General features: G+C 44.8%; 1 non-coding gene across 1 annotated transcript; it reads left to right on the top strand.

The window, feature by feature from the left end:
• The first annotated feature begins 1,341 nt into the window (after positions 1-1,341).
• Positions 1,342-1,448, top strand: LOC122099854. The gene has a single exon (XR_006146014.1). It is a non-coding gene; the product is annotated as a U6 spliceosomal RNA (small nuclear RNA).
• Positions 1,449-12,814: the final 11,366 nt, after the last annotated feature.

The raw sequence follows: 12,814 nt of genomic DNA, 5'->3' as shown, positions 1-12,814 counted from the left end.
GTGCCCTCCCCAATAGTCTCTGGCAAACTAATGAAAGACTGATTCCTTTCATGCCAGAGGACTGTGTTTTGCAGGATCTGGTAAAACTTGAGTGTCACTAGGACCATCAGAGTGACATCAATATCTTCATAGCAATACCATCAGGGAGGGAAAGTGAGTCAATTCAAGAGGGCAAAATTCTTCTTTTTTGATAAAATGCTGTTCCTTTACATTCGTTCCCTCTAGGCGACTCCTATCATTCTGAGAGCCAGAGGGTGAGAGCTCCTCTCTTGGCAAATGCCACATTTTTTTTTTACCCCCTAAGAAAGACTGCTTTGCAAAAAGCATTTGGAACAAATTGTGCCATTTGAGGGAAGACAGAGATAGAAGAGAAGCATCAAGCTGTAATTGCCTTGCTAATTAATGGTTGATCATCTATCCTTTTATGATTCTTGACCCTACAAGGAAAATTTATTAGTACTTTTAGATTTTGCACAGTTGTGCTAAATGAGGCGTGTAATGCTCTAATTTAGTGCCTTGTTAGCATAAGCAGGGCCTTCCCTGCCGTTCCATTCCCCTCGGAGCGGTGGGCGATTCACCTTGCACAGACACAGATTATTGGGCTCTGGTGCACGAGAGCCCACAGCCAAGCCGAGGGCTTATCCCACTCACTCTGGGACCCTCAAATATTCCAAATATTCCATCTGTCTTTCATTCTAAGGAGAACATTTAAATTTCCAAATCTGCAAGTCATTTCACACATCTCCGCCATCCCCCCCCCCCCCCCCCCGGGTGCTATTTTTCAGAAGGCTCAGTCTTTGGATCTCTTTCTTAACATTTAATCCCACCCCTCACTAAACCAAGATCTGAGCCCTAGAAGGGGGATTTCTGTTTGTTGAGATAATGGACAGTCAGCAACAAGGTTATATTTAATATAGGCATTTAGCCTGGATGTTTTTTCTTGTGTAGATGCTAGATTGGTAAATGCCCAGGTTGGCTGCATAGATGCTTAGAGCCCTGCCAAGCATGCTTCCCGTCAATGTAATTTGGGGTCCTTGTTTGAAGAGAGGCAGTGAGCTGAGAAGTTTGTTGGGCAAGTAGCCACGCTTCTGCTCTGACTTTGCCGCCAACTCTCTTTGGGAATTGCAGCAAAGCACTTGCCCTTTAAGGACCTTGGTTTTCCCATCTGTTTTAAAGGATCTGTAAATCTTCATGCCTAAAGTCTCTTCCGGTCTTGACATCCCATCATTCAGCATGTTGGAATGCCAGAGCCAGGCTGAGTGGTGAGCTACAGTAGCCAACAGCCATTAGAAATCTTTTGGTCACTCTATTTTTTTTTTTTTTTTGAGAAACATAACCTAAGTGCTCACTTCGGCAGCACATACACTAAAATTGGAACAATATAGAGAAGATTAGCATGGCCCCTGCGCAAGGATGACACTCAAATTTATGAAGTGTTCCATAGCTTATATAATGGAATTCTATTCCTCCATCAGAAAGAATGGCACCGCCCCATTTGTTAGGAAATGGAAAGACTTGGAAAAAATTATATTAAGTGAAGTAAGCCAAGCCCAAATAAACATAGGTCCCATGGTTTCCCTTATTTGCAATAACTAGTATATGTCTAGGACAAGTAGAAAAGGTCAAAAGCTATGTACATATGAACAGATAAGATGAAGTTAAGGGAAATGAACCCCAAGATAGGGACACAAGAGGTTTTTTCTTTCTTGCTATTGTTTCTAACGTATTTATAAGTACCATGTGGTTCTTCTGTTTCTTTGTATGTTCCTCTCCCACGGTATAACCCCTGTTTTCACTGTACTTGGGGAGGAGAAGGGGAAAAAACAAAATGTTTAAATAGGGATACAGGTTGACCCATTGTAACAATGAGGTATACAAAACACTATGTTGAAAAAACGAACTTTAGTGTGGGGGAGGGTGCGCGGGGGAGGGAGTGTAGTTGTGGAGATGGGAGGGAAGGGAAGGGATGGTAGGGGAAAAACTAAGAAGGAGACAACAATGCTTGATAAGAAATGTTCTCATTACCTTGCTCATGTAATTGTAACCCCTCTGTACAGTATTTTCACAATAAAATTTTTTTTAAAGAAATGTACTCATTACCTTGCTCATGTAACTGTAACCCCTCTGTACAGTATTTTCACAATAAAAAGCTTAATTAAAAAAAGAAATATAACCTAAAAGTGTATTAGAAAACACACGATATGAGGATATTTTGGAGACCATAGCAGTTAGCAAAATAGAATACTGTAAATCTACACAACGGGATTCTATAAAACCATTAAAAAGCCCAGGACAGAATATTATAACCTAGAAAGAGGCTCAGTGTTTTTTTTTGTTTTTACTTATTTTTTTGTTTCTTTGGTTTTTGTTGTCATTATTTTTTAATGCCTTCTTAGATAAGAGTTTTATAAAAATATATTTAAAAATATGCCCAGTAAAAGCTCTGGGAAGAGCCACATCAAAATGGCCCTTAGATATCTTTTGAGTATAAGATTTTATTGAACCTTCGTTTTCCTTCTTAATAGTTTTTTTTTTTTGTATTTTCAGTATTTACTTACTGTGAATCATATCACTCTTCTGATCAGTAGAAAATTACACAAATTATGTAACAGAAATAACACATTGGTCCCAAATGGAGGTGTTCTTTCCATGTTTCATTTTTCATACACATAAAATGACAACTATTAACAAGCTCAAAGGTTCAGGCAATATGTGAAGGCTGAAGGTCTTAACAAGATGAATTATTGCCTGTGGCTCTTAAAAAAAGCTTACGCATTACCAAAATAGTGTGCCATATGCACAGCTGTGGGTGACTTCATTTTAATGATGAAGAGACAAAACATGGGAAGGTCTCCACAGGATATACTCTGCTCCACTGTGTGTGTCCTGATTTTGGTTGTAGAGGATCAGGCTCCTAGAAGCTCAAAACATGATCTAGGCTAGTCCCCCGACCCCCTGTCTAGATAAGGAAGAAACTTAATCACATCTAAGCTTTGATCACACAGCAAAGCCAAGACCAGGAGCTGTGCTTTGCTCTCCTGTGTGCACTGAAGCTGAATGACACTATCCCTTTCCTGGCTCCCATGAAGGATGGAGCAGTGATGGAGATTTCTTACCTAGAGCTCTCCAGGTGTGAATTCAGGGTTCAGGTTACTCTCTTCTCAGTGGAGGTCCTAGGCTCTGGAATGTGACCTCCTAGGAGAGTCTCACCAGGCCTGCTGATCCTGTCTGAGGGGGCTTGTGGGAGCTGGGCATCCTCTGAGCAGCTGCCTCAGGAACACGAGAGATTTATGTCATGCTGTCTTCCAGGAAGCATGACCACAAGGAAAAGTGAGTGTTCTCTCAAACACATTACTCTTGTAGGTAACTTGGACCTAAGGAAATAGAAACTGTAATGGTCAAAATATTGGATTATATGATCATCACTTACAAGTTACTTGGAAATTCGATTGGACAAATATTCCCTGAGAAAGTCCTCCCTGCTAGGAACCATGCTGGGTCTTTAGGTGAGGAGTGAGTGAGGAGGGGAAGGAAGGAGAAAGACAGGATGCTACAAACACTGTCTCCGAACCTAAGAGAAGGGGTTATCAGTGGGGACAAGGACTTGCGAACTGCAGCAGCCTAAAAGTTTGAGCTGAATGCTGGCATCTCTCAAAGGAGATTCTGTTGAATTTGGGGGCAGAAAAATCTCAAGAAGCTTTTGGGAAAAAGAAGGCAACTTTTGAGATATGTCTTTGCAACAAAGGGAAAAAATTAGAAAGAAAGAAAAAGATTTCAGCATTTATAGGTAGAGAAAAGGAGAGTGTGAGGCGGAGACCTGACAATATGTGTATGTGTGTATGTGTGTATGTGTGTGTGTGTGTGTGTGTGTGTGTGTGTATATATATATATATAAAATGGAATTCTATACCTCCATCAGAAAGAATGACACCACCCTATTTGTTAGGAAATGGAAAGGCTTGGAAAAAATTATATTAAGTGAAGTAAGCCAGGCCCAAAGAAACATAGGTCCCATGGTTTCCCTTATTTGCAATAACTAGTATAGCTCTAGGATAATCTTACCAGACAAGCAGAAAAGGTTAAACGCTATGTGTAGCTGGGTGCGGGTGGCTCATGCCTGTAATCCTAGCTACTCAGGAGGCTGAGATCTGAGGATCATCTTTCAAAGCCAGCCTGTGCAGGAAACTCTGTGAGACTCTTATCTCCAATAAACCACTAGAAAACTGGAAGTGGTGCTGTGGCTCAAGAGGTAGAGCACTTACCTTGAGCTGAAGAGCACAGGGACAGTGCCCAGGCCCAGAGTTCAAGCCCCACAACTGGCAAAAAAAAAAAAAAAAAAACCAGCTATGTACATATGGCCATATAAGATGATGCTAAGAGGAACAAACCCCAAGATAGGGTCACAAGAGGTTTTGCCTTTGTTGCTGTTATTTTTAATATACTATGTGATTTTTTTTATATGTTCTTTCCCCATGGTATAACCCCTGTTGTCACTGTATTTGATTCTGGTGTCCTGCATCTTGTATATACATTTTTTTCTAATTTGGGGAGGGAAAGGGAAATAAGAAAATGCTGAAACAAGGACACAGGTTAACCCATTGTGACAATGAGACATACAAGACACTACATTGGAAACAAACTTTACGACTTGGTGGGGAGCATGGAGGAGTTGGGGAGGTGGGTAAGGAAGGAATGGTAGGGGAAAAACAAAGGAGGGGGTAACAATGCTCTATAGGAAATGTACTCATTACCTTACTCGTGTAACTGTAACCCCTCTGTACAGTATTTTTACAATAAAATACTATATAAAAAAGAAAAAGAGGGGCTGGGAAGGCTCAGTGGTAGAGTGCTTGCTTTGCATACATGAGGCCCTGGATTCGATTCCTCAGCACCATATACGCAAAAAGAAAAAAAGCCGGAAGTGGCGCTGTGGCTCAAGTGGTAGAGCGCAAGCCTTGAGCTGAATTGCTGAGGGACAGCGCCCAGGCCCAGAGTTCAGGCCCCACAACTGGACCCCTCCCCAAAAAAGAAAAGATTTCAGCATTTATAGGTAGAGAAAAGGAGAACGCAAGGAGGAGACCTGACAATATGTTCAAATTCACTCAGAACAGCACAGAGGAACAAGATAGGGGCAAGGAAGAGCGGGCATAATTGGAACTCAATCTCTGTGTGAAAACACATGAGAGAGATGGCATGTTGGAGGCAGGCGAGGTCAGGTCATGTAGACCTTAAAGACACCCGCCACCAAAAACAAGAACAGTTTGCATCTACCCTAAAGGTAAGGAAGAGGCACTGCTTCTAGGGTTTTGACAGAAGTGATGTTTTAGGAGGGGAGAAGATGTGAGAGCGCCAGCCCACCATTTTAGAGAGAAAATAGGAAGACCCAAATCCTCATTCTGCTTCCTTTCTTCCTAGACTTGGTGGCTGCTCTCACAGCTTGCTGAGAGAAGTTTCTGAGCCAGAAGGTCCAGCACTGTGAATAGAAAGCTGGGGAAAGAATGCAGTGTCATTGGTGGCCCCTCAGGAGCCAGATGGAGGGCTGATGTCCCTACCACCACTTTTCTTGGAGACATTTTGCTCCCATAATAGAGCCCTGACCACAGAGGAGTTCTGAGTCCGGGGCTGCAAAGACATCTTTTCCAATTCGAGGAGGCCTTGGGAAAATAATAAATCTCTTAGGATTTATAGGTCAGGGAATTCCTTCAAGAGAGAAAGCTAAGCAGAGGTAAGGCAGAGGTGGGGTAGGGCAGTGCAGGACAGTGGCCCCAGATTCTTCTGCCACAGATATGGAATTCAGGTGGGGAAGGGTTTATCCCTGTAATGATAATCTATTAAGGTACGCGCTCTCTCTCTCCCTCTCTCCCTCCCTCCCCCCCCCCCCTCTCCTCTTTCCTTCATTGAACTCCAGCTCTTCCTATGCAATACAATAAGGATGAATGAAATGAATCTCAGGATCTTTATCCACAGGTTATTTGATACAGTAAACCCAGCAGTACTCTCATGGAGGGTCTTGATGATGGTGCAGGCCTCATTTACCCCAAGTAAAAATGCAGTCCACTGAGTCTCAGTTCATCTGTGTCCAAGTGATTGTCTTTCTCCTCTGGAAACCTCACTTGGGCCTGACTATCTTCTTATTTACTCCCTATTTATTCTGGAGGACCTAGGAACAATGGCAGAAGTAAGTATACTTCCCAACACTCTCCACAGAAAAATCCATAAGCACACACACATGCATGTCCCCATACACACGCTCTCTCCTCCTTCTCTGTCTGCCATCTGCTAAACTGTGAATTTCCTTCATTGTTAGAGCTCTGAAACATGCCTGGTCCCCATCATTGGCAAATTCCCTATTAGCTTCCTTTCCAAGCTGGCTACAAGTGTGTGTCAGCAGATGGCGCCCGGAGCTCTCAGACCACAGGTCCAGAGCCTCAGTCTTGAACTTCTGGCCTCCCCCGCTCCTTCTTTTGGAATGGGATAATTTGGGAGTCATTATGGGAGGGCTGCCAAGGCTGTAAATTCACTATGTGAGCTTGGATGATTTTCCCCAGGCAGAGCATAGGAAGGAAAAGAAGAAGAAAGAAGAAAGGAATCTCCTGGGTGGATGGGATTGGGGGGGCCAGGACAGTTCTAGCTGTGGCAGCCAGAGAAAACCTCACCGCAGGGCTCCACCCTCAGGGTGTCTGAAGGAAGGATGGGTCACACCCTAGAAGGGGAAATGCTTTTACTAGTATGAAAACCCAGGAGAACCAGAGGATCCACAGGCGCAAAATAAAGCCAAGAGCTTTCAATCGCATCTATCTCCTCCCCGCCTCCCCCGAACCCGCATTCGGACATGCCCTTCAACCCCCTGGCGTTAATATCACCTACTGTGTGACACCACCTCTGGCTTCTGTCAGAATTAATCACTAGATTCCCTTTCTCAGTATTTTACTCTGGAGGTTTCCCACAATGCAGAAGTCGAGAGTATGAGATAATCACTCTCATTGTATACATCACTGGCACCAACAACTACAAACAATCAATGTTTTGCCAAACTGTCATCCTTAACTTATTTTCTGGAATATTTTCTGGCAAAGCTCATACATCAAATCATCCCACCCCCAAATATCTAAGAAGACACTTTCTCCCTGAATCTGTTTAAACAACCTAGACAGCAGATGCATTCTACCTAATAAGGACAGTTTCTTTTTGTCACAATGGCCTGATATTATCACTCTTAACATTTATAATCAGTTCTAAGTACCAGGTGGGACCTTTCTCACACTTAGTTCCCTCTGGCTTCCATCACAGCTGGCCAGTGTGAGTGTTACTTGCACAAGCGTAAACTTCCCTGCCTCACTTGCCTCTGGTACAAGGATCAGATCCCATTTATCAGAACAGCACCAGCTCTAAAGTCCTGGAGAGTCAAAGCACAAAATAAGGACAATAACTCTAAGAAGACACCTTTATGGCCATCACTAAATGATGGAAAGGAAAAAAAAAATAACCAGCTGGAAGTGTCGGGTCAAAGGAGAAAATCCCTTGTAGTATGGGGTCACAGGACTGTCCTTTCTCCTCCGGAGGTAGATAAGAGACACACAGACAGATCACAGTCTCCAGAAGCAGCAGGGGCAGGGAATGCAAAAAATGTAGTGGTGCCAGCCAGAGAGAGGTCTGGAAATACCTTCTTAATTGAGCCTTTCAGGGAGCTGCACAGGCTGGGTGGAGGAAGGACTGGGACAGAGAGCAGAATGGACTGGGAGGGCCTGGAGGGCTGCGAGATGATGTCTGAGACCTATCCAGGTGCTGTGATCCTGCCCTTTTAACTCCTTGGTGGTGAACTTAGTCTAAATCTGGGGCCCTTTTTCTTCTGGCAAAACACTCTCAACTATGCTGAGACAGACAGACAGACAGACAAAAGCCGATGCAAAGACAGATGCAGAGATGCCTTACTCTTGAACTGTCTGTCCTTAGAAACTCTTTCTTCGTTGAAGTCTGAGTTTTTTTCCTCCACCCCTCCCACCCCACACCCCGCCCTGGCTTTGATCCTTGGGGGCCACTTTGAACAAACGTGCTTGTTTTGACAGGAAATGTGTAGTGGAGATGAAGCTCAGGAACCTCTGCAGAGTGTAAATTAAGTACTGGATATCTTGCATACAGAAAAATAAAAACAACCCACGGATAGTGTTGCTGAGCTGATGTAGTATCCAAGCTGCCTTTTAGGCACTCTGAGAAGTCTCAAGCTTGCCTGGGACATACATTTTACATGGTCAGTCATCTAGCTTGTCCTCTGTGCCCCCTCAGACAACTGGATCAGGGTCCCGGTTCTTTAAGCCTTCTGTCTCCAGCTACATGCTAATGTCATCAATAGTTCCCAGCAGCCCATCCTTCTGGATGCCCTTGAGTTGGTCTGCAACTCTCTACAGTGAGATCCAAGACAGTGATCTGAGCATGCCTACTGCTTGGATGTCTCACCTGCCAGCTAGCAACTGGTGTACCTCATCTTTCACTTGAAGAAAGAACGTGTACTTGGGTCCCCTAGACCCATATGGTTGGTCCTTGGAGGAGATCTGGGTAGCAGGAAGAGCCCAGTTTGAGGTCAGAGCACATCAGGACCAACATCCATGCTATTGAGTCAGGTTTTAAGAATGCTCCCTTTTCCTGCAGCCTCCTCCCAGGCCTCCAAACCACTAACCCAAATACTTAAATAGGTTCCATTAAATTTCTTTTTTTGGTACTAGGATTTTGAACTCAAGACCTTGTACTTGCTAAACAAACACTCTACCTCCCAGCCACAGACCAGTTTTCAATTCTTGTGTGTGCACGCGTGCGTGCTGGTCCTGGGGGCTGAATTCAGGACCTGGGCTTCTTTTTCTCAAGATTAGTGCTCTACCACTTGAGCCATTGATCCACGTCTGGCTTTTTTGTTAGTTAATTGGAGCTGAGAGTTGCATGAGTTTTCCTACCTGTGCTGGCTTCAAGCCATGATGTGTGACCCTCAGATCTCAGCCCTCTGAGTGGCTAAGATGACAGGCATGAGCCACAGGTACTCAATTCATTTATTGCCTTAAGAGTAGATGACATAGTTTCAAGTTCTAAGTTAGAAAGGTACGAGATTGCGAAGAAAGAGTTCTCCTTCCCATTACCCTGTCCTAGTGCTACAACTTCTGATATACTCATTCAGGCCCTGAACACAGCCATGTGTTTCCCAAGTCCTTCTAATATTGGGGCTTGAACTCAGGGCCTAGGTACTGTCCCTTAACATTCTTTGCTCAAGACTGGCATTTTACCACTTGAGCCACAGTTCCACTGCTGGCTTTTTGGTGATTAATTAGAGACAAGAGTCTCATGGACTTTCCTGCCCAGGCTGGCTTTGAACCACAATCCTCAGAGCTCAGCCTCCAGAGTAGTTAGGATTATAGGCGTGAGCCACCAGTGTCTGGTTAGATCTATTCTTGTTTACATTTTCCATGTATTTTTTTTCCCAGAAAATCAAGAGACTCTGCATGGCTCTTTGGGGATACAACCTCCATTTTATAAAAAAGTAATCATCCAAAAAGAGCCATAATTTTCTTAAACTACCTCGCTGCCCATTGCAGCTACTCTGATTTTGTGCCTTGAAGGCATTAAAGCTAAGCTTCTGTGAAAAGAGAGACTTGGCTGAGTTCTCTTGATTGTAATTTCAATAAACACAGTCGTGCTGGGATGAAGCTATGGACTAAAACACCTCCTTCTACCTTGAACTGAAGATGGAGCAAGCTCCAGAGTTGTTTTTAATTCCCTTCACCTTTCTCCCAGTCCCCCTGACTGCAAAGCAGTGATAATTCACCTTTTCTTAAGTGCTCTAAGGTATTAAATAGCTAACATTAAACAGCACAAAAATATATTTTAAAAAGTAGCAATTTGCAAAGTGCTAAAAATGACACTCTGTCTTGGCCTCGGTATATTATGGAAAATGGAAAAGCCAGCCTCTGGGGGATAGGCTGCCAAGCTCTGGGAGTCTAGGGGCCTTCTATCATATGTATGCAAATTACCGAATTATACTGGAGACAAGATCTAAAACAGACACGTTTCAGAGCATTCATGATAAATGGTTCTTAATAAGTTGGGACTGATTATTTCTCTCCTTTGTACTCTCAAGGAAGTGGTCTCTGCTCTTAAGCACGCTTCATTCCTGGAAACCTCACCATGGCGGCACTGCTTAGGATCAGTCTAAGAGTCTCTCTTCAAACATGTTCAGTCTCCTGAGAGAAGCAAATGGATGAGTGATGGGAAGAAAGAGTAGGTATTTTTTTTCAGACCAAGTCGAACAACAATGGCAAAAATTAGGGTCTACTTCAAATGATGTTCTGAGTAGAGAATGCACTCTAGCATTATAATGGGAACATTAAACTATGTACGTGGCCCTAGGCTAGGGGATGGGGAATACTCACGGAGCCATCAAAAGAGCTGTAGTGTCACCAGATGTTGGTGGCTCATACCTATAGTTATAGCTACTCAGGAAGCAGAGAGCTGAGGATCACAGTTTGAAGCTAGCTGAAAAGTCCCTGAGATTCTTATTTCTAATTAACCACCAAAGTGGAGGTCTGGCTTAAGTGTTAGATCGCTGGCCTTGAGCAGAAAAGCTAAGGGACAATGCCCAGGCCCAGAGTTCAAGCCCCAGTATTGGCACACCAAAAAATGAAAAGAAAAAAGAAACAGCTGTAGTATCTTGAAGAGGTTTAGTAAACGGGTCTCCACATTGAGCTCCCCATGCTGCCCTGAAATTTTCTCCTTTCATCTGGGTCTCTTTTTCTACCTACATAGCTCTATCTTGTGTAAGGATCAAAGACCACACTGCCAATCTGTGTTTCAGTGTCCTGTACATAGGGAGAAGGAAGGAGGAGGAGGAGGAGGAGGAGGAGGAGGAGAAGGAGGAGGAGGAGGAGGAAGAAGAGGAGGAGGAGGAGGAGGAGGAGGGAAGAAGAAGAAGAGGAGGGAAGAGGAAGAAGAGGAAGAAGAAGGAAGAAGAAGGAAGAAGAAGGAGAAGAAGAAGCAGAAGAAGCAGAAGAAGCAGAAGCAGCAGAAGCAGCAGAAGCAGCAGCAGCAGAAGAAGAAGCAGAAGAAGCAGCAGCAGAAGCAGCAGAAGCAGCAGCAGCAGCAGCAGCAGGAGAAGAAGGAGAAGAAGGAGAAGGAGAAGGAGGAGGAGGAGGAGGAGGAGGAGGAGGAGGAGGAGGAGGAGGAGGAGGAGGAGGAGGAGGAGGAGGAGGAGGAGGAGGAGGAGGAGGAGGAGGAGGAGGAGGAGGAGGAGGAGGAGGAGGAGGAGGAGGAGGAGGAGGAGGAGGAAGAAGAAGAAGAAGAAGAAGAAGAAGAAGAAGAAGAAGAAGAAGAAGAAGAAATATCAGTAGCCACAAAATGGAGCAGAACCTGGACACTGACCTAGGAACAAGCCTCTTCTTCAAACTCTAAGGACCAGAACACCAGACCAGAGGGAGAAGCCAACTGAAGGCTTTGCTTTTTTGAACTGTTTACTGGCTGTGGATCCCAGCCGAACAAATGAATGCCTTTTCTGGAGTGGAGTATATTCAAATGTGGGCCAAGGGTCTATCCTTAGGGGACTAGTCTAAAGCCACTGGAGACTACTGGGAAGGGCTTCTCCTCTGATGCTAGGCCTGGCAGTGAGTGCTAGATGGGTGTGTTAGAAGTTGGGCTCAGGTCCTTGTAGGTGAGCTAGCAAGGTTCTCCCTAGGGAAAGTACCTGAGAGCCTGGTTCAGCAAAGTTTGCCTGGCATCACCTTCAGGAGACAGTGATCTGACAGATAATATCTCTTTCCACCAAATTGGCAGGAGTCTGCTTCTGTGTGAGTACATGAGGAGTTCTCTCAGGTCAGGTGAACACTCCCACGTGAGCGGCACATAGCAGGTCTTGTCTTCTTCCAGCGGGAAGCTGGTGTCCACAAGAGACAGAGATACTGCATACTGATCCATTGCCTCTCTCAACACATGGGCAGCCTATTTGCTGTTGATCCAATATCCACAACTCACTCCTTCCTTCCTTCCTTCCTTCCTTCCTTCCTTCCTTCCTTCCTTCCTTCCTTCCTTCCTTCCTTCCTTTCTCTCTCTCTCTCTCTTTCTTTCTTTCTTTTTTTGTGGTGGTACTGAGGTTTGAACTCAAGACATTGACATTATACTGTGCTGCTTAAGCCACAAAATCAGCCCTTTACACTTCAGGTTATTAGTAGTTTTTAGGCTGTCTTACAATTTGGTTTGGGCCCTTCCTGATCCACAGTCTTCCTACTTAGGGCCTCTAGCATCGCTGGGACCACAGACATGCGCTACCACTGACGGATTGCCATGGGGTCTGACCAATTCTTTGCCTCTCTGCCTGTCCTCTATTCATAATCCTCTCATTTCCACCTCCCAAGTAGCTGGGATTACAGGCATGAGCGTCCCTCCCTCCCTTTCTCCTTTCTCCCATAGTAATAGACTACATCCTCAGCCATCCTTGCAGCAGGAGTGACTGATGAGATGTAAGCAAATGCCATGGGGCTGGGGGGACGGTGTGTGATGATGCTGACTCAGTAGGTCGGGCATCACAAGAACCCTTGCCCTTCCAGTTCTTTCTCTCTGGAAATGATAGGACACAAGTGGTGACATTGGCCTAGGAGGGGATAGAGCCAATGAGAAAGTCATGCGCGGGCTGGGAAGGTGGCTCAGTGGTAGAGGGCTTGCCTTGCATGCGTGAGGCCCTGGGTTCGATTCCTCAGCAACACATAAGCAAAAAAAGCTGGAAGTGGCGCTGTGGCTCAAGAGGTAGAGCACTAGCCTTGAGCTGAAGAGCTGAGGGATAGCGCCC

This window comes from Dipodomys spectabilis, unplaced genomic scaffold (genome assembly GCF_019054845.1).
Source record: "Dipodomys spectabilis isolate Male_0828 unplaced genomic scaffold, ASM1905484v1 ptg000017l, whole genome shotgun sequence".
Lineage (NCBI taxonomy): Eukaryota > Metazoa > Chordata > Mammalia > Rodentia > Heteromyidae > Dipodomys > Dipodomys spectabilis.
The sequence above is the reverse complement of the archived record's forward strand: the minus strand, read 5'-3'. Positions and strand labels throughout refer to the sequence as shown.